Source organism: Lolium rigidum, chromosome 1 (genome assembly GCF_022539505.1).
Source record: "Lolium rigidum isolate FL_2022 chromosome 1, APGP_CSIRO_Lrig_0.1, whole genome shotgun sequence".
Classification (NCBI taxonomy): Eukaryota; Viridiplantae; Streptophyta; class Magnoliopsida; order Poales; family Poaceae; genus Lolium; species Lolium rigidum.
In genome coordinates this window covers 227,417,338-227,441,475 of record NC_061508.1, presented here as the reverse complement: position 1 = coordinate 227,441,475, position 24,138 = coordinate 227,417,338, and the positions used below count along the sequence as shown (strand labels likewise).

Below are 24,138 nucleotides of genomic sequence, written 5' to 3'. Positions count from 1 at the left end.
ATTAGGCATAACTTTCGATTTCAAAAGATCAACATCGGAGGCAAGACTATCAACTCTAGAAGCAAGAATATCAATTTTATTGAGCTTTTCCTCCACGAGATTTGTTAAAGGCGGTTTGTGTACTAATAAATTCTTTAAGCATAGCTTCAAGTCCAGGGGGTGTATTCCTATTATTGTTGTAAGAATTCCCATAAGAATTAGCATAACCGTTACCATTATTATAAGGATATGGCCTATAGTTATTACTAGAATTGTTCAGATAAGCATTGTTGTTGAAATTATTATTTTTAATGAAGTTTACATCAACATGTTCTTCTTGGGCAACCAATGAAGCTAACGGAACATTATTAGGATCAACATTAGTCCTATCATTCACAAGCATAGACATAATAGCATCAACCTTATCATTCAAGGAAGAGGATTCTTCAACGGAATTTACCTTCTTACCTTGTGGAGCTCTTTCCATGTGCCATTCAGAGTAATTAATCATCATATTATCAAGAAGCTTTGTTGCTTCACCAAGAGTGATGGACATAAAGGTACCTACAGCAGCTGAATCCAATAAATTCCGCGAAGAAAAATTTAGTCCTGCATAGAAGGTTTGGATGATCATCCAAGTAGTCGGTCCATGGGTTGGGCAATTTTTAACCAAAGATTTCATTCTTTCCCAAGCTTGAGCAACATGTTCATTATCCAATTGTTTAAAATTCATTATGCTACTCCTCAAAGATATAATTTTAGCAGGGGGATAATATCTACCAATAAAAGCATCCTTGCATTTAGTCCGAGGAATCAATACTATTCTTAGGCGAGAGATAGCAACCAATCTTTAGCTCTTCCTCTTAATGAGAAAGGAAACAATTTTAATTTTATAATGTCACCATCTACATCTTTATACTTTTGCATTTCACACAATTCAACAAAATTATTGAGATGGGCAGCAGCATCATCAGAACTAACACCGAGAAAATTGCTCTCGCATAACAAGATTCAAGTAAAGCAGGTTTAATTTCAAAGAATTCTGCTGTAGTAGCGAGGTGGAGCAATAGGTGTGCATAGGAAATCATTATTATTTGTGCTAGTGAAGTCACACAACTTAGTATTTTCAGGGGTGGCCATTTTAGCAGTAGTAAATAAAGCAAACTAGATAAAGTAAATGCAAGTATACTAATTTTTTTGTGTTTTTGATATAGCAAACAAGACAGTAAATAAAGTAAAGCTAGCAACTAATTTTTTTGTGTTTTGATATAATGCAGCAAACAAAGTAGTAAATAAAATAAAGCAAGACAAAAACAAAGTAAAGAGGTTGGGAAGTGGAGACTCCCCTTGCAGCGTGTCTTGATCTCCCCGGCAACGGCGCCAGAAAATATGCTTGATGGCGTGTATTTCACACGTTCGTTGGGAACCCCAAGAGGAAGGTATGATGCGCACGGCGGCAAGTTTTCCCTCGAGAAAGAAACCAAGGTTTATCGAACCAGGAGGAGCCAAGAAGCATGTTGAAGGTTGATGGCGGCGGGATGTAGTGCGGCGCAACACCGGAGATTCCGGCGCCAACGTGGAACCTGCACAACACAACCAAAGTACTTTGCCCCAACAAAACGGTGAGGTTGTCAATCTCACCGGCTTGTCTGTAACAAAGGATTAACCGTATTGTGTGGAAGATGATTGTTTGCGAGAGAAAACAGTAAAACAAGTATTGCGGCAGATTTGTATTTCAGTATTAAAGAATGGACCGGGGTCCACAGTTCACTAGAGGTGTCTCTCCCATAAGATAAAAGCATGTTGGGTGAACAAATTACAGTCGGGCAATTGACAAATAGAGAGGGCATAACAATGCACATACATGTCATGATAAGTACAGTGAGATTTAATTGGGCATCACGACAAAGTACATAGACCGCCATCCAATCGCATCTATGCCTAAAAAGTCCACCTTCGGGTTATCATCCGAACCCCCTCCGGTATTAAGTTGCAAAGCAACGGACAATTGCATTAAGTATGGTGCGTAATGTAATCAACAACTACATCCTTAGACATAGCGCCAATGTTTTATCCCTAGTGGCAACAGCACAACACAACCTTAGAACTTTTCGTCATCGTCCCGGGTGTCAATGCGGGCATGAACCCACTATCGAGCATAAATACTCCCTCTTGGAGTTAAGAGCAAAAACTTGGCCGAGCCTCTACTAATAACGGAGAGCATGCAAGATCATAAACAACACATATGTAATAACTTGATAATTAACATAACATGGTATTCTCTATCCATCGGATCCCGACAAACACAACATAGAGTATTACGGATAGATGATCTTGATCATGTTAGGCAGCTCACAAGATCCAACAATGAAGCACAATGAGGAGAAGACAACCATCTAGCTACTGCTATGGACCCATAGTCCAGGGGTGAACTACTCACTCATCACTCCGGGAGGCGACCATGGCGGTGTAGAGTCCTCCGGGAGATGAATCCCCTCTCCGGCGGGGTGCCGGAGGAGATCTCCGAATCCCCGAGATGGGATTGGCGGCGGCGGCGTCTCTGGAAGGTTTTCCGTATCGTGGTTTTTCGCATCAGGGGTTTCGCGACGAAGGCTTTAAGTAGGCGGAAGGGCAACGTGGGGGGCCACACGGGGGCCCCACACCACAGGTCGGCGCGGCCAAGGGCTGGGCCGCGCCGCCCTATGGTGGCGGCCCCTCGTGGCCCCACTTCGACTCCTCTTCGGTCTTCGGAAGCTTCGTGGCAAAATAGGACCACTGGGTCTTGATTTCGTCCAATTCGAGAATATTTCGTTACTAGGATTTCGAAACCAAAAACAGCGAGAAAACAGACAAGCTGGCTCTTCGGCATCTTGTTAATAGGTTAGTTCCAGAAAATGCACGAATATGACATAAAGTGTGCATAAAACATGTAGGTATCATCAATAATATGGCATGGAACATAAGAAATTATCGATACGTCGGAGACGTATCAGCCCCCCGCGTTGCCCTTCCGCCTACTTAAAGCCTCCATCGCGAAACCCCCAGTACCGAGAGCCACGATACGGAAAACCTTCCAGAGATGCCGCCGCCGCCGCCAATCCCATCTCGGGGGATTCTGGAGATCTCCTCCGGCACCCTCGCCGGAGAGGGATTCATCTCCCGGAGGACTCTTCACCGCCATGGTCGCCTCCGGAGTGATGAGTGAGTAGTTCACCCCTGGACTATGGGTCCATAGCGGTAGCTAGATGGTTGTCTTCTCCTCATTGTGCTTCATTGTTGGATCTTGTGAGCTGCCTAACATGATCAAGATCATCTATCCGTAATACTCTATGTTGTGTTTGTCGGGATCCGATGGATAGAGAATACCATGTTATGTTAATTATCAAGTTATTACATATGTGTTGTTTATGATCTTGCATGCTCTCCGTTATTAGTAGAGGCTCCGGCCAAGTTTTTGCTCTTAACTCCAAGAGGGAGTATTTATGCTCGATAGTGGGTTCACGCACTGTGACACACAGGACGATGACGAAAGTTCTAAGGTTGTGTTGTCGTTGTTGCCACTAGGGATAAAACATTGGCGCTATGTCTAAGGATGTAGTTGTTGATTACATTACGCACCATACTTAATGCAATTGTACTGTTGTTTTGCAACTTAATACTGGAAGGGTTCGGATGATAACTCGAAGGTGGACTTTTAGGCATAGATGCGAGTTGGATGGCGGTCTATGTACTTTGTCGTAATGCCCAATTAAATCTCACTATATTTATCATGACATGTATGTGCATTGTTATGCCCTCTCTATTTGTCAATTGCCGACTGTAATTTGTTCACCCAACATGCTTTTATCTTATGGGAGAGACACCTCTAGTGAGCTGTGGACCCCGGTCCATTCTTTTATACTTGAAATACAAATCTGCTGCAATACTTGTTTTCTTGTTCTTGCAAACAATCATCTTCCACACAATACGGTTAACCCTTTGTTACAGCAAGCCGGTGAGATTGACAAACTCAACTTGTTTCGTTGGGGCAAAGTACTTTGGTTGTGTTGTGCGGGTTCCACGTTGGCGCCGGAATCTCCGGTGTTGCGCCGCACTACATCCCGCCGCCATCAACCTTCAACGTGCTTCTTGACTCCTCTTGGTTCGATTAAACCTTGGTTTCTTGCGAGGGAAACTTGCCGTTGTGCGCATCACACCTTCCTCTTGGGGTTCTCAACGGACGTGTCAACTACACGCATCAAGCAAATTTACGGCGCCGTTGCCAGGGAGATCAAGACACGGCTGAAAGGGGAGTCTCCACTTCCCAATCTCTTTACTTTGTTTTTGTCTTGCTTTATTTTATTTACTACTTTGTTTGCTGCATTATATCAAAACACAAAAAAATTAGTTGCTAGCTCTACTTTATTTACTGTCTTGCACTCTATATCAAAAACACAAAAAAATTAGTTACTTGCATTTGCTTTACTTATTTCAACATGTTTACTCTTAATTTTACCACAAAAGACATACCGGTAGGACGCGGGTCTATAATTGGGAGAAACAATATAGAAGAATTTTTCAATCATGTTAGTACCGTTGAAGATTTTGAAGATAGACACTTGGTAGAACTTGCTCCTACTTATGAAATTGCTGCTGCTGCTTTAGTTCGCATGTTGGAAACTAAATTTGTTAATCTCAATCCTATAATCCAACATATGTTTCTTACACTCGGTGATATGGAAGAGGGGGAAAAGAAAGATTTTGTTTTAGAAACCCTTCTTAGAGAATTTGGTGGTCTAGCAAGAGAGGCTAGAAAGGTCTTTGCTAAATTTAATATGCTTGGTTCTCATACTAATTTTGTTGGTCTCCTTGAAAAAATGGACATGGATAGAATAAGGTACACTAATAATATTAATGATGGTGGGGAGATCAAAGCACCAATACCATGTAAACTCCTAGCTATGAATGATGCACTAGAAAATAACTATGCTTGGCTTGTTCCTGAAAATTTGTTCGATGAGAGTAGCAAGCCCAAGACTAATGAAAAGGAGACGCTGAAACTTATGTATCCAATATACTATGCATGGTTGAGAAAACTCCAAACCCCGCTGTAGATGCACCACCCTTTGATAATACTTGATATACACTTTCGCGCCTAGGCTGAAAGGCGTTAAAGAAAAGCGCTTATGGGAGACAACCCATGTTTTTACTACAGTATTTTTGTTTTATATTTGAGTCTTGGAAGTTGTTTACTACTGTAGCAATCTCTCCTTATCTTAGTTTTGAGTTTTGTTGTGCCAAGTAAAGTCTTTAATAGTAAAGTAAGTACTAGATTTGGATTACTGCGCAGTTTCAGATTTCTTTGCTGTCACGAATTTCGACCTGCCTCCCTGTAGGTAGCTCAGAAAATTAAGGCAATTTACGTGCATGATCCTCAGATATGTACGCAACTTTCATTCAATTTGGGCATTTTCATTTGAGCAAGTCTGGTGCCTCAATAAAATCCATCTTTACGGACTGTTCTGTTTTGACAGATTCTGCCTTTTATTTCGCATTGCCTCTTTTGCTATGTTGGATGAATTTCTTTGATCCATTAATGTCCAGTAGCTTTATGCAATGTCCAGAAGTGTTAAGAATGAGTGTGTCACCTCTTAACATGTTATTTTTATTGTCCACTAACCCTCTAATGAGTTGTTTCGAGTTTGGTGTGGAGGAAGTTTTCAAGGATCAAGAGAGGAGTATGATACAATATGATCAAGGAGAGTGAAAGCTCTAAGCTTGAGGATGCCCCGGTGGTTCACCCCTGCATATTCTAAGAAGACTCAAGCGTCTAATCTTGGAGATGCCCAAGGCATCCCCTTCTTCATCGACAACATTATCAGGTTCCTCCCCTGAAACTATATTTTTATTCCGTCACATCTTATGTGCTTTGCTTGGAGCGTCGGTTTGTTTTTGTTTTTTGTTTTGTTTGAATAAAATGGATCCTATCATTCACTTGTATGGGAGAGAGACACGCTCCGCTGTAGCATATGGACAAGTATGTCCTTAGGCTCTACTCATAGTATTCATGGCGAAGTTTCTTCTTCGTTAAATTGTTATATGGTTGGAATTGGAAAATGTTACATGTAGTAATTCTAAAATGTCTTGGATAATTTGATACTTGGCAATTGTTGTGCTCATGTTTAAGCTCTTGCATCATATACTTTGCACCCATTAATGAAGAAACACTTAGAGCTTGCTAATTTGGTTTGCATATTTGGTTTCTCTAGAGTCTAGATAATATCTAGTATTGAGTTTTGAACAACAAGGAAGACGGTGTAGAGTCTTATAATGTTTACAATATGTCTTTTATGTGAGTTTTGCTGCACCGTTCATCCTTGTGTTTGTTTCAAATAACCTTGCTAGCCTAAACCTTGTATCGAGAGGGAATACTTCTCATGCATCCAAAATCCTTGAGCCAACCACTATGCCATTTGTGTCCACCATACCTACCTACTACATGGTATTTCTCCGCCATTCCAAAGTAAATTGCTTGAGTGCTACCTTTAAAATTCCATCATTCACCTTTGCAATATATAGCTCATGGGACAAATAGCTTAAAAACTATTGTGGTATTGAATATGTACTTATGCACTTTATCTCTTATTAAGTTGCTTGTTGTGCGATAACCATGTTTCTGGGGACGCCATCAACTATTCTTTGTTGAATATCATGTGAGTTGCTATGCATGTCCGTCTTGTCCGAAGTACGAGAGATCTACCACCTTAATGGTTGGAGCATGCATATTGTTAGAGAAGAACATTGGGCCGCTAACTAAAGCCATGATTCATGGTGGAAGTTTCAGTTTTGGACATATATCCTCAATCTCATATGAGAATAATAATTGTTGCCGCATGCTTATGCATTAAAGAGGAGTCCATTATCCGTTGTCCATGTTGTCCCGGTATGGATGTCTAAGTTGAGAATAATCAAAAGCGAGAAATCCAAAATGCGAGCTTTCTCCTTAGACCTTTGTACGAGCGGCATGGAGGTACCCCATTGTGACACTTGGTTAAAACATGTGTATTGCGATGATCCGGTAGTCCAAGCTAATTAGAACAAGGTGCGGGCACTATTAGTATACTATGCATGAGGCTTGCAACTTGTAAGATATAATTTACATAACTCATATGCTTTATTACTACCGTTGACAAAATTGTTTCATGTTTTCAAAATAAAAGCTCTAGCAGAAATATAGCAATCGATGCTTTCCTCTTTGAAGGACCATTCTTTTTACTTTTATGTTGAGTCAGTTCACCTATCTCTCTCCACCTCAAGAAGCAAACACTTGTGTGAAGCGTGCATTGATTCCTACATACTTGCATATTGCACTTGTTATATTACTCTATGTTGACAATTATCTATGAGATATACATGTTATAAGTTGAAAGCAACCGCTGAAACTTAATCTTCCTTTGTGTTGCTTCAATACCTTTACTTTGATTTATTGCTTTATGAGTTAACTCTTATGCAAGACTTATTGATGCTTGTCTTGAAGTACTATTCATGAAAAGTCTTTGCTTTATGATTCACTTGTTTACTCATGTCATTACCATTGTTTTGATCGCTGCATTCATTACATATGTTTACAAATAGTATGATCAAGGTTATAATGGCATGTCACTTCGGAAATTATCTTTGTTATCGTTTTACCACTCGGGACGAGCGAGAACTAAGCTTGGGGATGCTGATACGTCTCCGACGTATCGATAATTTCTTATGTTCCATGCCACATTATTGATGATATCTACATGTTTTATGCACACTTTATGTCATATTCGTGCATTTTACGGAACTAACCTATTAACAAGATGCCGAAGAGCCGATTCTTGTTTTCTGCTTGTTTTTGGTTTCAGAAATCCTAGTAACGAAATATTCTCGGAATTGGACGAAATCAACGCCCGGGGTCCTATTTTGCCACGAAGCTTCCAGAAGACCGAAGAGGAGTCGAAGGGGGCCACGAGGCGCCGCCACACTAGGGCGGCGCGGCCCAGGCCCTGGCCGCGCCGACCTGTGGTGTGGGGCCCTCGTGTGGCCCCCTGCGTTGCCCTTCCGCCTACTTAAAGCCTCCGTCGCGAAACCCCCAGTACCGAGAGCCACGATACGGAAAACCTTACTGAGACGCCGCCGCCGCCAATCCCATCTCGGGGGATTACGGAGATCTCCTCCGGCACCCTGCCGGAGAGGGGATTCATCTCCCGGAGGACTCTTCACCGCCATGGTCGCCTCCGGAGTGATGAGTGAGTAGTTCACCCCTGGACTATGGGTCCATAGCAGTAGCTAGATGGTTGTCTTCTCCTCATTGTGCTTCATTGTTGGATCTTGTGAGCTGCCTAACATGATCAAGATCATCTATCCGTAATACTATATGTTGTGTTTGTCGGGATCCGATGGATAGAGAATACTATGTTATGTTAATTATCAAGTTATTACCTATGTGTTGTTTATGATCTTGCATGCTCTCCGTTATTAGTAGAGGCTCTGGCCAAGTTTTTGCTCTTAACTCCAAGAGGGAGTATTTATGCTCGATAGTGGGTTTATGCCTTCATTGATATCTGGGACGGTGACGAGAAAGTTCTAAGGTTGTGGATGTGCTTGTTGCCACTAGGGATAAAACATTGATGCTATGTCTAAGGATGTAGTTGTTGATTACATTACGCACCATACTTAATGCAATTGTCTGTTGTTTTGCAACTTAATACTGGAAGGGGTTCGGATGATAACCTGAAGGTGGACTTTTTAGGCATAGATGCAGCTAGATAGCGGTCTATGTACTTTGTCGTAATGCCCAATTAAATCTCACTATATTTATCATGACATGTATGTGCATTGTTATGCCCTCTCTATTTGTCAATTGCCCGACTGTAATTTGTTCACCTAACATGCTTTTATCTTATGGGAGAGACACCTCTAGTGAACTGTGGACCCCGGTCCATTCTTTTATACTGAAATACAAATCTGCTGCAATACTTGTTTTACTGTTCTTGCAAACAATCATCTTCCACACAATACGGTTAACCCTTTGTTACAGCAAGACGGTGAGTTTGACAACCTCACTGTTTCATTGGGGCAAAGTACTTTGGTTGTGTTGTGCAGGTTCCACATTGGCGCCGGAATCTCTGGTGTTGCGCCGCACTACATCCCGCCGCCATCAACCTTCAACGTGCTTCTTGACTCCTACTGGTTCGATTAAACCTTGGTTTTTACTGAGGGAAACTTGCCGCTGTGCGCATCACACCTTCCTCTTGGGGTTCCCAACGGACGTGTCAACTACACGCATCAATCTCCAACAACGATTGTGCCGTAACCATGGAGCATCCTCATCATTTAACCTAATGCTTGGGTCAGTGTTCACTTTGAAGGGCGGAATTTCCCCAAACATATTATAATCTTCTAACATGTCTGTCTTGTCCTCCACTCCCACGATGTTTCTTTTCCCTGAAAGAACTATGTGGCGCTTTGGATCATCGCATGATGTACTCATTTTCTTATCTTTCCTTTTCCTCGGTTTGCTACTCATGTCCTTCACATAGAAAACCTGAGCGACATCTTTGGCTAGGACGAATGGTTCGTCAAGGTAACCAAGATTGTTGAAATCCACCATTGTCATTCTGTATTGCTCGTCCACCTTTACCCCACCTCCTGTTAGCTTGAACCATTTGCACCGGAACAAAGGGACCTTGAAGGAGGGTCGATACTCAAGTTCCCATATCTCCTCTATGTAACCATAATATGTGACCTTTTGCCCATTCTCGGTTGCTGCATCAAAACGGACACCACTGTTTTGGTTGGTGCTCTTTTTATCTTGGGCGATCGTGTAAAATGTATTCCCATTTATCTCGTACCCTTGGAAAGTCGTTATAGTCGAAGATGGTGTCTTAGCCAACATGTACAGCTGATCTCCAACATCATTGTCATTCATTAAATGTTTTCACAACCAACCGCCGAAAGTCTCCATGTGGGCCTTTCTAATCCAGGATTCAGGCTTCCCCGGGTTGTTCGAGCGTAAAATATTCTTGTGTTCCTCGAAGTATGGAGCCACCAAGCTGGAATTTTGCAGAACTGTGTGGTGTGCTTCAGTCATAGAATGATCGTCCATACATATCGTCGATTTCCATCCGATCATGCCTTTTCCACTTAGTCTTCCCTCGTGCCGCGATTGAGGAAGACCAATCGGAACATAGTCAACACAAAACTCGATTACCTCTTCATTTCCATAGCCCTTGGCGATGCTTCCTTCTAGTCTAGCACGGTTACGAACATATTTCTTTAATACTCCCATGAACCTCTCAAAGGGGAACATATTGTGTAGAAATACAGGACCGAGAATGGAAATCTCTTCGACTACGTGAACCAGGAGGTGCATCGTAATATTGAGAAGGATGGTGGGAACACCATTCTGTAACCGTGGTAGATCTTCTGGATTGATTACCTTCTGAGAGATTGCATTGAGGAATGCACATAGCTTCACAATGGCTACTCAAACATTTTCCGGTAGGAGCCCCCTCAAAGCAATCGGAAGCAATTGCGTCATAATCACGTGGCAGTCGTGGGACTTCAGGTTTTGGAACTTTTTGTCCGCCATATTTATTATTCCCTTTATATTCGACGAGAAGCTAGATGGGACCTTCATACTGCTCAGGCATTCAAAAAGATGACCTTCTCTTCTTTGGTAAGAGCGTAGCTGGCATGACCTTGAAACCATTCCGGATGCCGGTCATCTAGGTCTTTCAAACGTTGTTGGTCCTGCCGTGCTTCCTTTGTATCATTTGTCTTCTCATACACGCCCAAGAAGCTTAGCAGGTTCACGCAAATATTCTTCGTAACATGCATCATGTCGATTGCAGAGCGGACATCTAGGATTTCCAATATTCTAGCTCCCAAAATATAGATTTCTTCTTCCACATGGGTGCGTGCCCGTCAACTCCCTGCGGAACTGATTGTCCGCCAGGACCCTTTCCAAAGATGACTTTCAAATCCTTGACCAGTACGTTCCGCAGGCTTCGGCCGGTGATCTGCCTTGCCGTTGTAATGCTTGCCTTTCTTTCTTACGTTATGATTTCGGGGAAGAAATCGACGATGCCCCAGGTACACGTTCTTCTTACAATTACCCAAATATATACTTTCAGTCTCATGTAAGCAGTGCGTGCATGCATTGTATCCCTTATTTGACTGTCCCGAAAGGTTACTAAGAGCAGGCCAATCATTGATGGTTATGAAAAGCAACGCTCGTAGGTCAAATTCCTCTTCTTTGTGCTCATCCCACACACGTACACCAGGTCTGCCCCACAACTGTAAAAGTTCATCAACTAATGGCCTTAGGTACACATCGATGTCGTTGCCGGGTTGCTTCAGACCTTGGATGAGCACTGGCATCATAATGAACTTCCGCTTCATGCACAACCAAGGAGGAAGGTTGTAGATGCATAGAGTCACAGGCTAGGTGCTATGGCTGGAGCTCTGCTCGCCAAAAGGATTCATGCTATCTGTACTTAGACCAAATCTTATGTTCCTTGCGTCAGCTGCAAAATCTTTGAACTCTCTGTCGATCTTTCTCCATTGCGTTCCATCAGCGGGGTCTCTCAACTCCCCGTCCGACTAACGGTCCTCTTTGTGCCATCGCAACAACTTGACATGCTCTTTGTTCCTGAACAGACGTTTCAACCGTGGTATTATAGGAGCATACCACATCACCTTGGCAGGAACCCTCTTCCTGGGTTTCTGTCCCTCAACATCGTCACCAGGGTCATCGTCTCTGATCTTATAACGCAATGCAGTGCATACCCGGTATTCATTCAAATTCTCATATTCACCGCGGTAGAGGATGCAGTCGTTAATGCATGCATGTATCTTCTGAACCTCTAAACCTAGAGGGCAAACAACCTTCTTTGCTTCGTACGTACTGGCGGGCAACTCGTTATTCTTTGGAAATATATTCTTCAACATTTTCAGCAAATTTTCAAATCCTGAGTCAGCTACACCTTCATGTGCCTTCCATTTCAGCAAATCCAGTGTGCATCCCAGCTTTTTCAGACCATTATCGCATCCTGGGTACAGCGACTTTTTGTGATCCTCTAACATGCGATCCAAATTCTCCCTCTCCTTGTCAGTTTCGCAGCGTTTCTGTGCATCAGCAATGGTCCGACCAAGATCATCGGCGGGCTCATCACGTGCCTCTTCTTCACCTTCCCCTTCATCTTCCCCTTCACCTTCCCCACCTTCAGCATCCTCCATGAAAGTATCACCAAAATGATCAGGATAGTTATCATCGATATCATCCCCTTCTTCAGCTTCTTCCATTCTAACCCCTCTTTCTCCATGCTTGGTCCAACAATTATAGCTTGGCATGAAATCGTGCTGAAGCAGGTGCACGTGAACGTATCTTGAGGAAGAGTAACCCTTCTGATTCTTACAGGCAGCACATGGACAGATAACAAAACCCCCCTGCTTGTTCGCATTAGCCACTACGAGGAAATCTTTCAAACCCGTAATGAACTCGCCGGAGAGTCGGTTACCGTACATCCATTGCCGATTCATCTGCATTATTATTATATAATAAAGTATATAATTAACCATCATGCATTTCTTAAACTAACTAGCTAGAAATAATAGAAATTATACAATGAACTACGCACATGCATATTTTATCAATGACACATAAAAGGTTCAAGTTGCTAACCGCGATCGAGGAGGAAAAATAAATGAGAAAGCTCAAGTGTGGCTCGGACACTTCATATCATGTTTCTTTCATGCTCTCGGGCATTTCATCGAACACCTTGTGTGCATAAGAGGATCCAAAGAAAATCCACCACCCCCTTGTGAATGGAAGTGACACCAAATGGCTAAGTGTAGTGTGCTGAACTGCATTTATAGGGATGGGCCTTTAGTCACGGTTGGCGATGCCAACCGCCACTAAAGCCCCTCCCGTCCACCAGCTGTCGATCGAGCCTGCTGGGCCCAGCAGTCACGGGTCGCCTCCCGAACCGTGACTAAAGACCCCTTTAGTCGTGGTTCGAATATTTTGGGGACTAAAGGGGGCGTATGGAAGCCTATTTTTCTACTAGTGTAACCAATAAAAATACAAAAAATAGATTGGAGGACACGGTTCCCTGAAATGGACTGAAGCTGTAATCCTAGTTTGCCACGGATATTTCTCCAAGGATTCCGTATAACAATTTCTAGTGTAGTTTATTTGTGTGAAATAATCATACTTGATCAGTTGTGGCTGGAAGAACTGTATCTTAGGTGTTAATTGATCTGCCGATCTGCTATGTATCAACCTAGCTCACTTGGTTAGGGAAGTGGATGTACAACCCAACCACCCAGGTTCAAGTCTCCAGGAACGTGAATTTGGGTTCTTATTATTTAAAAAACAAAATCAATGTAGGGGCTTCCCATACCGTATTCCTTTCAAAAAAAAAAGCTGGCCGGTAGCAAAATTTTGTCTTGATGCTGTCCCAGCTAGTTGCAAGATGTACGGGTGGGTGGACAGCTCCTCTCAACATTCAGCCTGCAGGCATCACCAGCAATTTCTCGGCCACTACATGTGGCTGATCCGTAATAAGCTCACCATCGAGAGGAAGATCATTAACCACCCCGCTGACGTTTTATATAAAACTGTGATCCTTTTGCAGCTTTGGAACTCCAGGTTCAAAGGAAAGGACAAGGAGGGTCTCTCGTGGATGGCGAACCAGCTAAGGGAGCTATACGCATCTATGAGGCCAAGAAACTGAAGCCAAAGGCGAAGCCCTGAGTCCTTCCCCACGCGATGTCCGAGGCTATCTCCGGGGCTCACCATCAACGACATGCCTTGCCCCCGGCGTTTGTTCGTTTCTAGTTGTTTTTGGCTAAGCTGTATGCCGCAGCATGTTGTTCGTTAAGTTTCGTGTCTTGGTTTGTATGACTTGCTAAACGTCAAGGCTTTATTAATTTAAAGTCGGGCACCTGGTGCCTTTTATCTAAAAAAAAGGGAGCAAGCATCACATGTACGGATAGCTCCATGGTTGGACCTGGGATTGGGGATTAATTCAGCCACGGTAGACTCTCAACTATATATTATACTACAAAATTTAAAATAAAATGAAAGGTTATTTGAAGCTCCAGTAAGAAATATGTCATGTGATCACAATGTCACATAACTTCAGTGAACTACTCGCATGAAAAAATTTAAAAAAACTTGATTAGACATGTGACGATAGAATGATAGATCATGGGATGCCTAATTCAGATGGTAACTATCTCTTGGACATAACCATGGAGGACCATCAACTAATTACCTTTTTGATAATAGAAGATGTGCATGCCATACCTCAGAAGCTTAAATCGGGGAATCCCTCAATTGCAAACTGAATCCTACACCCAAGCAGAACATCAGGTAGCAAATTTCAGTTTCTTCACTACATGATTACATTATAGTTCTGCTGCCATGTTTAAAATTTAATAAAGAAGGTGCGCTATTTAATTATACGAAATCTGGTAGGATCTCTCCTTAAAAGATAAGAAATTTTCCTTAGCATCATCAAATGCTCATAGCACTAAAAAGAATTGTTTCATAGTATTAAGTTTCTCAAAAATGCAGAGATGTCCATAACAAATCTTCTGTATGACCTGATAAATTATTGCCTTACCAAGCTTTTATATGATGTTAGGGGCTGTTGGTGATACAAAAAATAATCACCAAAAAGAGTGAACTTCTCAAAAGCATGCTTCTCTTGTCAAAGCTATCAAAAAAAATGCGCTTACAGAATGATGCTTTCTTTGACATACTGACATGCATTTTACAACACGGCACTTACAAATGAAGAATGTGAAGTCTCCTTTTCACAATAAGGGAATGGGCAAAGTATTAATGGAATATATAGGGACATCATAAAAATTAAGATGCTCGCCCTGCAAAAAAAGATGGTCTCCTTTTCAGACTATACTTGAACCAGTTCAGAGATATAAGTACTCAACATGGAGTTGTATAACATTCCCAGGTGGCACAAGATTGATGGAATTTATAGAATGAAAAAATGTGTATTGGAATTTGGAAATAATGTAGGCTTAATAAATGGCATAACTTGGCCCAAGGTCCTTGAATTTGACTGAAAAGACCAGATAGAGAAAAAACTGGAAATCATTTGATAGAAGCTACAAAAATGTAGATGGATGATATCTGAAAAAGGGAAACATGCATTCTTTTACTGCATGAAACATATTTATTTTTCCCAGAGATATATATCTGGTGTACATTGAAGTTCAAATAAAAGCGAACCTGTAGGTTTCTGGCAGTGTTGTTAAGCAATATCAAGGCAGTAGTGGTAACATGTAATTGGACATTGCATAGCTCATGGAATTGCCTTAAAGAAGTAGTCAAGATGAAAGTAGTACCATCTGTTCGAAGGAGGTGGTTGGAGTAAATGTTTTAATCGAATGAAAAAACAATAGTGCACTATAACTGAAGGGATAGTTGCTTCACCGTACCTTAGGAAAATCTATATCGGTGTTGCTATGATCCTTGTCTCTGCCGGTTGCATCACCAACATAGAAAGATCTGAAAAAGCATAGCAAGTCTCAAAGGAGGAGCCTGCATTATAACCAAATCAAGGGCGAAAAGGTCGACCCGCACAGGCCCGGGCCCACAGGAGTGCGGGCTGTGCGGCCGCACAGGGCCCATATTTTTTAGGGGCCCAATTTTTTTAAGTTGTCCTTTAATATAATGTACGCTCCGAGTAATATTAACATGTTCATACCAGCCCAATTGGTGCTATAGGTCGGGCGTGTTAACGTACTAGATGGACCTTGCGCGCTTTGCCGCGCCATTCTTTTTTGTTATCGTTTAATTTTTGCTTGATATTCTTTGTTGTTATCATTTATTTAATTCATATATTAGCTAATCTGAACAATTAATCCTAAACAAAAGTTTTACCGGCTTCCAATGCTCATTCATGTTTGATGTATGCAACACGGTCGATGAAGTTGATCCACGAGAAGCATAAGGCTGGAATAGTTTTTCGCACCCAACTGTTAGGCATTCTCATTCAAGGATACAGGCCAGACACAAACAACTATGCATGAAGCTGAACTAATATGTTTTCTGTCCTTACAAACAACTGGCAAAAACCCCAGTTCCTTGTTCCTGATCTTTTCAGATGTCATTTACCACAATCGGCACCGGCTAAGAACCATGAGCAAATAAAGGGGTACCATCTAATCTGCTGATCTAATGGGACAATCTTACACATGTTTGCATGTCAAGCACAAATGCAAAACTAATTCCTTTCAATATTACACACATGGAAAATATTAAAAAACGTTAAGCCTACCAGAATATCCAAAGAAGAAGCTAATTCTTTGCTCAAAACACTCATCCCGTGAACAATCAGTTATAACCCACTTATGTATCTGTACAAAACGTTTATGAGTCTGTATTTGAGGCACACAATGATAAATAAATATGAACCAAAATATCACAATTGATCTTCTGAAGTGAACATGGAAAAGACATGAAGAAATTGACAGTCTCGAGATATTCCGCCTTTTGGAATGAGCCCAAGCTTCTCCGATCAATCCATGCACATTTTCCAAGGACATGACGTGGTATCCGCAATACAATTTGCCTACTAATAATAATAACCTTGGGAGATAGCTTGGAATGATATGTCAGGTGAGAAGAAGGCCGTTTTGTTGCTCTGAATATTCAGACAAGGCTAGGAGTTCCAATGCATAGAGAAAGCTGGCAGATCAAGTGCATCCCATGTAGTGGCTTGGTCCTCGTCGGCAATGCTCAATGCTTGAGATGTATTTTCCTGCAACAAAGCTTCTAATCATGCTTGGACTTGCACACAAGATTTTCATCCATAGTCCTATGACGTTGTAATTTAATATGCTGCATTGCATGCCGGGGAAGGTCCATGGTAGCGAGCAGCAAAAGGAAATACTATAAGTGGCAACGTAGAATACATTGCATCATGAAAATTCAAACAGACAAATTGATGAAGTACCATGCTTTGGATCATAAAAATGTAACCAATTAATAGCAGCTCCACCGGTATGGCCTTGCAAAGAGAATTCAAGAAAACATATCCGCTAAGAAAGAAAGGCCAGATGATGATTTCCTTCCCCAATTCATTGCCAAAAAGGGCATAGCAATTAGCAAAACGTATACAAAATACATGTCTTAACCTGAGACAACAGGGTTGCAGAAGAAAATAACCCTTCCAGTTTGTAATTGACAATGGGAAGTTATTTGTTAAAAAATTGCAGAATAGGAAAGAGATGAGATAATATGAACCTAAAATACGCATCTTCACTATTTCAACAATTTCGGATTTAAAGGTCCGACCCAACGACCACCGCTTTAGAGACTCTATATGCTTCTGACTTGGCCCAACAAAGAAGATTCCTGATATCCGATCAAGAATCGGATCCTAGGTACTCTCACCTGTTGGACATGTATTTTTTAGTTCTTAAAGTGTGACATTTAAGTATTCTGCAAACCTCTATGTGCTAAGAAGTGTAATATTATCAGTAATTGACATATATTAGAAGAGTGATAGGAAGGTATCCGAGCTGCTCTAATTGTATGAGTAATCCCAGAAGAGAAAGAAGTTAGAGGTACTTAGCTGTAGAAACACCGCTTAACCAACCACATAAAGGTGTAGAAGGACGGGAGCATTACACAGTAGTAGGGAGGTGATGTGACCAAAGGCTGCGCTGGAAATGCCGACGACAATGTCAGCTACTAAAGGAACACCTTAAGATGGAGTGTACTGCTAGAGTCAGATGTTCCATGACCTTACCTCAGCTGCCCTGTCAAAGAAAAACGATGCAAATAGATTCTCCTTCCCATCACCATCACCACCATTCGAAGTTCTACCGAAGGAACATTTCATGTGAGTGCACGCTCCGTTCTCTTTAAGAGCTTTCACTACATCAGCCCTGAATTCTGAATAATTACCAGAAGAAGGTGCAGTAGATGCTTCAAATGTATTATCACCATCCATATTTTGCTCTATAATAACAAATGCAGTACTCATATGGCCAGTACAAATAAAAATAAAACATGGGATGTCATAATCTGCTCGTGGAGCTCATATTATCTATGGTTTTTTTTTACAGGCGACAGAATAGTTAGACAGAGCACTACAACTATGAGTACTTTGATAAGCAGCAAAGACAATCAAGAAGAACCAGTACGCTATAGCTGGTCTTGTAAAAATTGGTAACCTACATGAAAAAATCTGAGCTATTCCTCGTAATGTAAGCCTATCTTTAAATGAGCCTTTTTTAGGAACAACTTCACAATTAGCATTATGCCCTTCGGGAAAAAACAACGGAGCAAAGCGGCCTTCTTAGGAACAAATTCCACTTTGAGCAGCAAGCTAGTTTAGACATCTAAGAGCATCTCCAGTCGCGTCCCCCAAACCGTCCCCCAAAGCGCGCCGGATCGAGCGTTTGGGGGACGTGTTTTGTTCGTGCCGCGTTTGGGGGACGTCGCTCCCCAGCCGCGTCCCCCAAACGCCGCCCCCAATCAGAAATTCAAATAGATGAATTCAAAAGAGATCGTTCCCGCCGGTTCGTCGCGATCAGAGTAGCGGCGATCGATCAAAGTACTGGGCGCGCGATCATATTACAGACCGGTGGTGCATGCAAATTAGAAGAAGGGGTTGGTCGACGGCGTCGTGTCCTGAGTCGACGCAGGCCCGTCGAGCACGACGACCTCGTCGCGATCTGCCTGTTCCTGTGCATGGTGCGTCTGCTCCGTCGCCGACGCGGAGGCCGACGCAGGCGCGTCAGCCTGCTCTTGCTGCGCTGCCGCTGCCGCCGATGCCGATGCCGCTGCCAGGGCCGCCGCGTCCGCCGCCGCCATTTTGGCTTCGATGTCGTCGAGGATCTGGCCTTTGAAGAAGTTGTGCGCCGCTCGCGTCCGGGGAGACATTCCCTCCGTCGACGTTCTCGGCAGGGACATGTCGTCCCTGCGTTTCTTGAGCTCCAGCTTCTCCTCTTGCCTCTTGAGCAGCTCGGCCCACCTTTGATCGGCCTTCTTGTCGCGGGAGATAAAGGTCGAGGAGACGTCGGCGAGGCATTTCGTGATCGACGCTGCGTCTTCTCGGACGACGCAGCGTCGGCCAAGGCGGCCTTGGCAGCCTTGTTGCCGATAGGGACGCCCGCCGACGTTGCCGGCGGCGCGTCCAGATCAATGGCGTCCTTCCCCTTGGACAGCGACAAGCGCGTCAGCTTCCATTTCTCGTTCCCTTTGAGCTTGCCATAGCAATGCGTCAGCGCGAAAGACTTGTGACCTTCCGAGTACTTGGCGTACAATTCCATGGCCCGATCAAACTAACCAAAGGAAGCAGAGTCATTTCATCGAACACAATGTGGGCGCTACGGATTATGGAAGAAACAGTCGTACCAGTTGGCCGACCTCGGCGCCGCTGTCGCCCCTGGTCTCTAAGTCGTGATGGTACCCATGGAAGGAGTTCACCGACGCCTGGATGATGGCCCATCGCGTCGACATTGCCTTCGGCTCCTCTTCATTGGCACTTTCCGGTAGTCGCCGTTGATCAGCTTGCGCTCATCGAACTCGGCCTTGATCCTCGCCCAATACTTCCCGCCTTTTTGGTTGGCGCCGATGATGGAGTCATGGCTCACCGTCGCCCACGACTCGCACAGACAAAGATCTTCCAGAACCGTCCACTTCGGGCCTCGTGTGCCCGACGCCTTCTTCTTCTTCTTCTTCGTCCTCACGCCGTCCGCGTCTACCTCCACGAGATCATCGTCACCGGCACCCTCGTTGTCCTCTTCCTCGCCGCCCTCTTCGTCCTCAACGTCGTCCTCCTCGTCGTCCTCCACCCCGTCCTCTTCCTCGTCATCCTCCTCCTCAACCCCGTCGTCCTCCTCAGCACCGGCGCCGTCGTATTCGAGCGGACCCCTGCGGCCGATGAAAGGGCCGCCGTCCGGACCGGGTCCCGCTCGCGTTGCTCGTACGCCGGGGAGTAGAGGTTGTTGGGGTTGAAACCGCCGTGCGGCAGCGCATCCTGGTAGTGCGGCGACAAGTTAGGCGTCACGCACCCGGGAGTGGCGGAGGGGCCGTCGTTGTAGAAGGCGGCTTGCGACGGAGAGAAGACTCCCGGAACGTACACCGGCACGTTCGTACTATATGGGCTCGCGTTGGTGGCGGCGATACACCCGGCGATTATGTGCCGGTGCCGGCGCGCCGCCGAGCCTTCTTCTCCGGCTCCGCCGCCCTCCGTCCTTTCCGCTCCGCCGTCGATAGCTTCCGGCGCGGGCAATCTTGCTGCCATTCATCTTCGGTCATGCCTTCAGGCTTCTTCTTCGCAGCCGGCGCCTTCCGCGGCTCGCGAACGGCGCTTTCGCCCCTATCGTCGCATTGCCCGGCGGCTTCTTGGCCGCTTTCTTCGCCATCTTTTTGGGGGCTGTCCGCGGCGCCATGGAATGGGGAGAGGGTAGCGGCGGCGGGTGCACGGCGGGAGGGAGAAAGAAATCGGCGGGATAGGAGAAATGAATCGGCGGCAGGATATGTTTTGGGAGGCCTGTGCGCGGCGGTATAGGCGCGATTTGGCGGGAGCGGCGGGATTTGGCGGGAGTGTGAGACGAATTTTCCCTGTGCCGCTGACGGGTCGGGCCCGCGTCGGTTGGCCTCGCTTTTCGTTGTGTCCGGTGTCCCCGGTGCGTCCCCTGTGGGACGGGGACGGGCTCGGGGCGCCGGACACCGTATCGGGACGCGCCGGACAAAAAAGGGCTTTGGGGGACGCGGCTGGAACGCTTTTTTTGTCCGGCGCGCCCCAAATCGCTTTGGGGGACGGTTTGGGGGACGCGACTGGAGATGCTCTAAGATGCAGAACAGATGATAGCAGAAAAGCATGATAAAAGTAATCAATCATACCCTGATCGAATATGCAGTTGTTGTAACCATTGACACCAGCTTGTAAGATCTCTGCTCTAGCTATCAGCAGCCCATAGCACAAATAAGAAATAACCGTAATTCTTTTTTTGTTCTGGTATGCATGGCATAAACACCTAATCTAGTCCAATATAATCATTTGACATCACTTCCATTAATATGATCTATCAAGACTTATTACTCCGCAGAGCACAACTGGATGCATGACTTTATGTCATGTTGACACGAAATTAAAAACAAATCTCCAATGTGGTTGTCTTGAAACAAGGCATAAGAATACAGTTGTGCTTTTTCGTGAGATTACCTAAATTTATCTATAGTGAGTTTTAATAAAGAACCACATTTAAATTTGGTTTAGCCTGAAGTTTCTCGCACTTTCATTATAACTTATGTGAGATCACGTATACATTATGCTATTTTAGTAATAGCATTGTATAGAGCTGCACATTTTTCTCATTTAAGTGATTTCTGACTCACAAATCCAATTAGACAGAAACTGTAGATTTGCATGATGGTACCACCACCAAGTGCTCAAATAGATTCTGAACATTGTTACTTCATGTTATACTTGGACTAAATTCATCAAAAGATTATATTACTAACCTATGAAAATAAAGATAATAGGTTGACGTTTAAGGAAAAACATCTTCACGTATGAACTTCACGCTGCTGGCTTAAGAGCCTTTTCACCTTCCTTCTCTGCGAATAGGGTATGCCAATGGGAATGATCTGCAACGAAGATCAACCAAACCAACTGTGTCTGCATATGTATTTTCCAAATTTACCAAGACAGACACATGGATTCCATGGATAAAAAAAACACTATAACCACTAAGTATCTATGCAATGTAAGCATTTGTTGATACTATCTGGACTGCAGACTCACCAAACATTCCACCTCAGTTTTTATTTACAAAGTGGAGTTGTGAGTGATGCAAGAAAGTTTTTCAGTTAAAGCTAGAAAGTAGAAACTACTGATGCAGGTCTGCAGATCAATTGTGATTGATTTCCTACAAAATAGGACACAACCAGCAGTATTAATCACAAGCCCAATTGCCATTGATTTCCTCTCGTACACGATGCACGAATCAAATAGAAAGGACGACAACTACTTAATGATTTGAAAGAGAACTACAACAGCAGTTTCAGAGAGTATCACTTGTCGAACTGAAAGATAACTCAGCAACATCAGTTTCAGACAGTATCAATGTGACAGCTGCGCTCACCGCTAACGCCATAGGAGAGGGGCGACTTTAGTCGGGGCATCAATGTTCGTGTGTGTAGTGCGTGGAGAGGCATGGGGTGGCGGCTAGTCAATGGAGTGCGACCGGAGCATCCAGGCTGCAGCGCCCGCGGCGTTCCAGTGGACACCTACATGTGGGCGACGAAGTGGGGCATGGACGGGGAGCGGCGAAGCGAGGGCGGCACGGAGTGCGAATCGTGACGGATCGGTGGCCTAGTGGTGGCGTATCAAGGGCACCGTTCGAGTTGTGCCACACGGGCCGACAGGCGGATAGCAGGGACATGACGGCTCATGGCGCAGAGTCGCCGTAGCGGCGGAAAGGACATGCTACGAGGCTAGGAGATGCGCTGCGACCACAGCCGAGCGGGGCGACGGCTAGAGATGAGAAGCCGCGGCCTCAAACCATATAGCAAGAGGTTGCAAGTTCGACTCATATTATATATTTTCTTTATCTTGTCCCACTTTTTTTCTAGAACCTCTATTTGGCAGCTCGTGTCTTCATTTTAGGACCACTTGTTAGCAGCTTGTCTCTATTTTGTCCCACATTTTTCTATTCCGACTTAAGCCTATAAGGTAAACACTAGACTATTCATTTTATTAGCATTCAACTCGTGTCTTTCTTTTAGAACCTCTTGTCAGCAACTCTTCTCTTTATTGTCTGATTTTTTTTTTCAATTCCAATTGAAGCCTAAAATGTAAATACCAGATTGTTCATTTTATGAGCATTGAATAAAACTTAGATAAACCCAAAGAAGCTGCATGTGTAAATCACACTATACTTTCCGAAATAAGTTTCTAGTTAAAACTTTAAACATGTCAGAAAAAATGTAATATGGTATCTTGACTTCTCATATTCAAATTTTATATAATAATTAATCACAACTTTGAGATTGAAAATATTTCTTTCTGAAACATGATACATGTACTTGTTGGGATATCATTATATGCTATCAAACTTTGAGATTGTGTTATCACCAGAATTTGACCGAGTCAGAGGTGGGCCGCGATCAAGATGGACTTGAAGAATATACATGGAAGAAATACGTGAATCGGCCTTTTATACCAAGTTGGGCTTAATGGCCCGTGTATCTGTAACATATTAGATCACATCTTAGTTTAGAAGTTAGAATCTTACTCGTGCACGGTTTGGTGCACGCCCCACATTAGAAAGTCCGCTGGACTATAAATATGTATCTAGGGTTTATGGAATAAACAACAACCAACGTTCAACCACAAACAAATCTCGGCGCATCGCCAACTCCTTCGTCTCGAGGGTTTCTACCGGTAAGCATCATGCTGCCTAGATCGCATCTTGCGATCTAGGCAGCACAAGCCTGCCTAGTTGTTCATGCGTTGCTCGTACTGAAGCCTTTTTGATGGCGAGCGACGTAGTTATCTTAGACATGTTAGGGTTAGCATTGTTCTTCTTATTACATGCTATCGTAGTGCAACCCTCGCATGTCTAGCCGCCCTACACCTATCTTAGGTGTAGGGGCGGCACCCCGCTTGATCATAGTTTAGTAGATCTGATCCGTTACGATTGCTCCTTGTTCTACAAGGATTAGTTTAATATCTCGCAATAGTTAGGCCTTACAAAGGGGGGGAGGATCCAGCGGCGTGTAGGGTGACGTTTGCTAGCCCTAGAAAGGATGTTCCGGGGATCAACCTCGTGTTGGTTTTTAGGCCCTGTCTAGGATCGGCTTACGATCACCGTGCGCGAGCGCGAGGCCCAACTTGGAGTAGGATGATCCGATTATGCGGTGAAAACCCTAAATCGTCGTAGATCTCATTAGCTTTACCTTGATCAAGCAGGACCACCATATATTCGGACACCTTGTCTGGATCATGGGTGGATCGGCTCTTTCAGCCGATTCACAGGATAACCTGAGAGCCGATCGAGGCTCGTATTTAACGTTTACGTGTGTGCCCTGCAGGAACTAAGCGAGGCATCATCCACACCTTCCCGACCGGTATAGGTCAGGTGGCACGC

General features: G+C 44.0%; 1 long non-coding RNA gene across 1 annotated transcript; it reads right to left on the bottom strand.

Moving 5' to 3' along the window:
- Positions 1-16,353: 16,353 nt before the first annotated feature.
- LOC124683260 lies at positions 16,354-21,564 on the bottom strand. The gene is made up of 4 exons (XR_006996612.1): positions 20,888-21,564; positions 17,781-17,926; positions 17,600-17,694; positions 16,354-16,787 (listed from the first exon to the last, which is right to left on the bottom strand). It is a non-coding gene; the product is annotated as an uncharacterized LOC124683260 (long non-coding RNA).
- Positions 21,565-24,138: the final 2,574 nt, after the last annotated feature.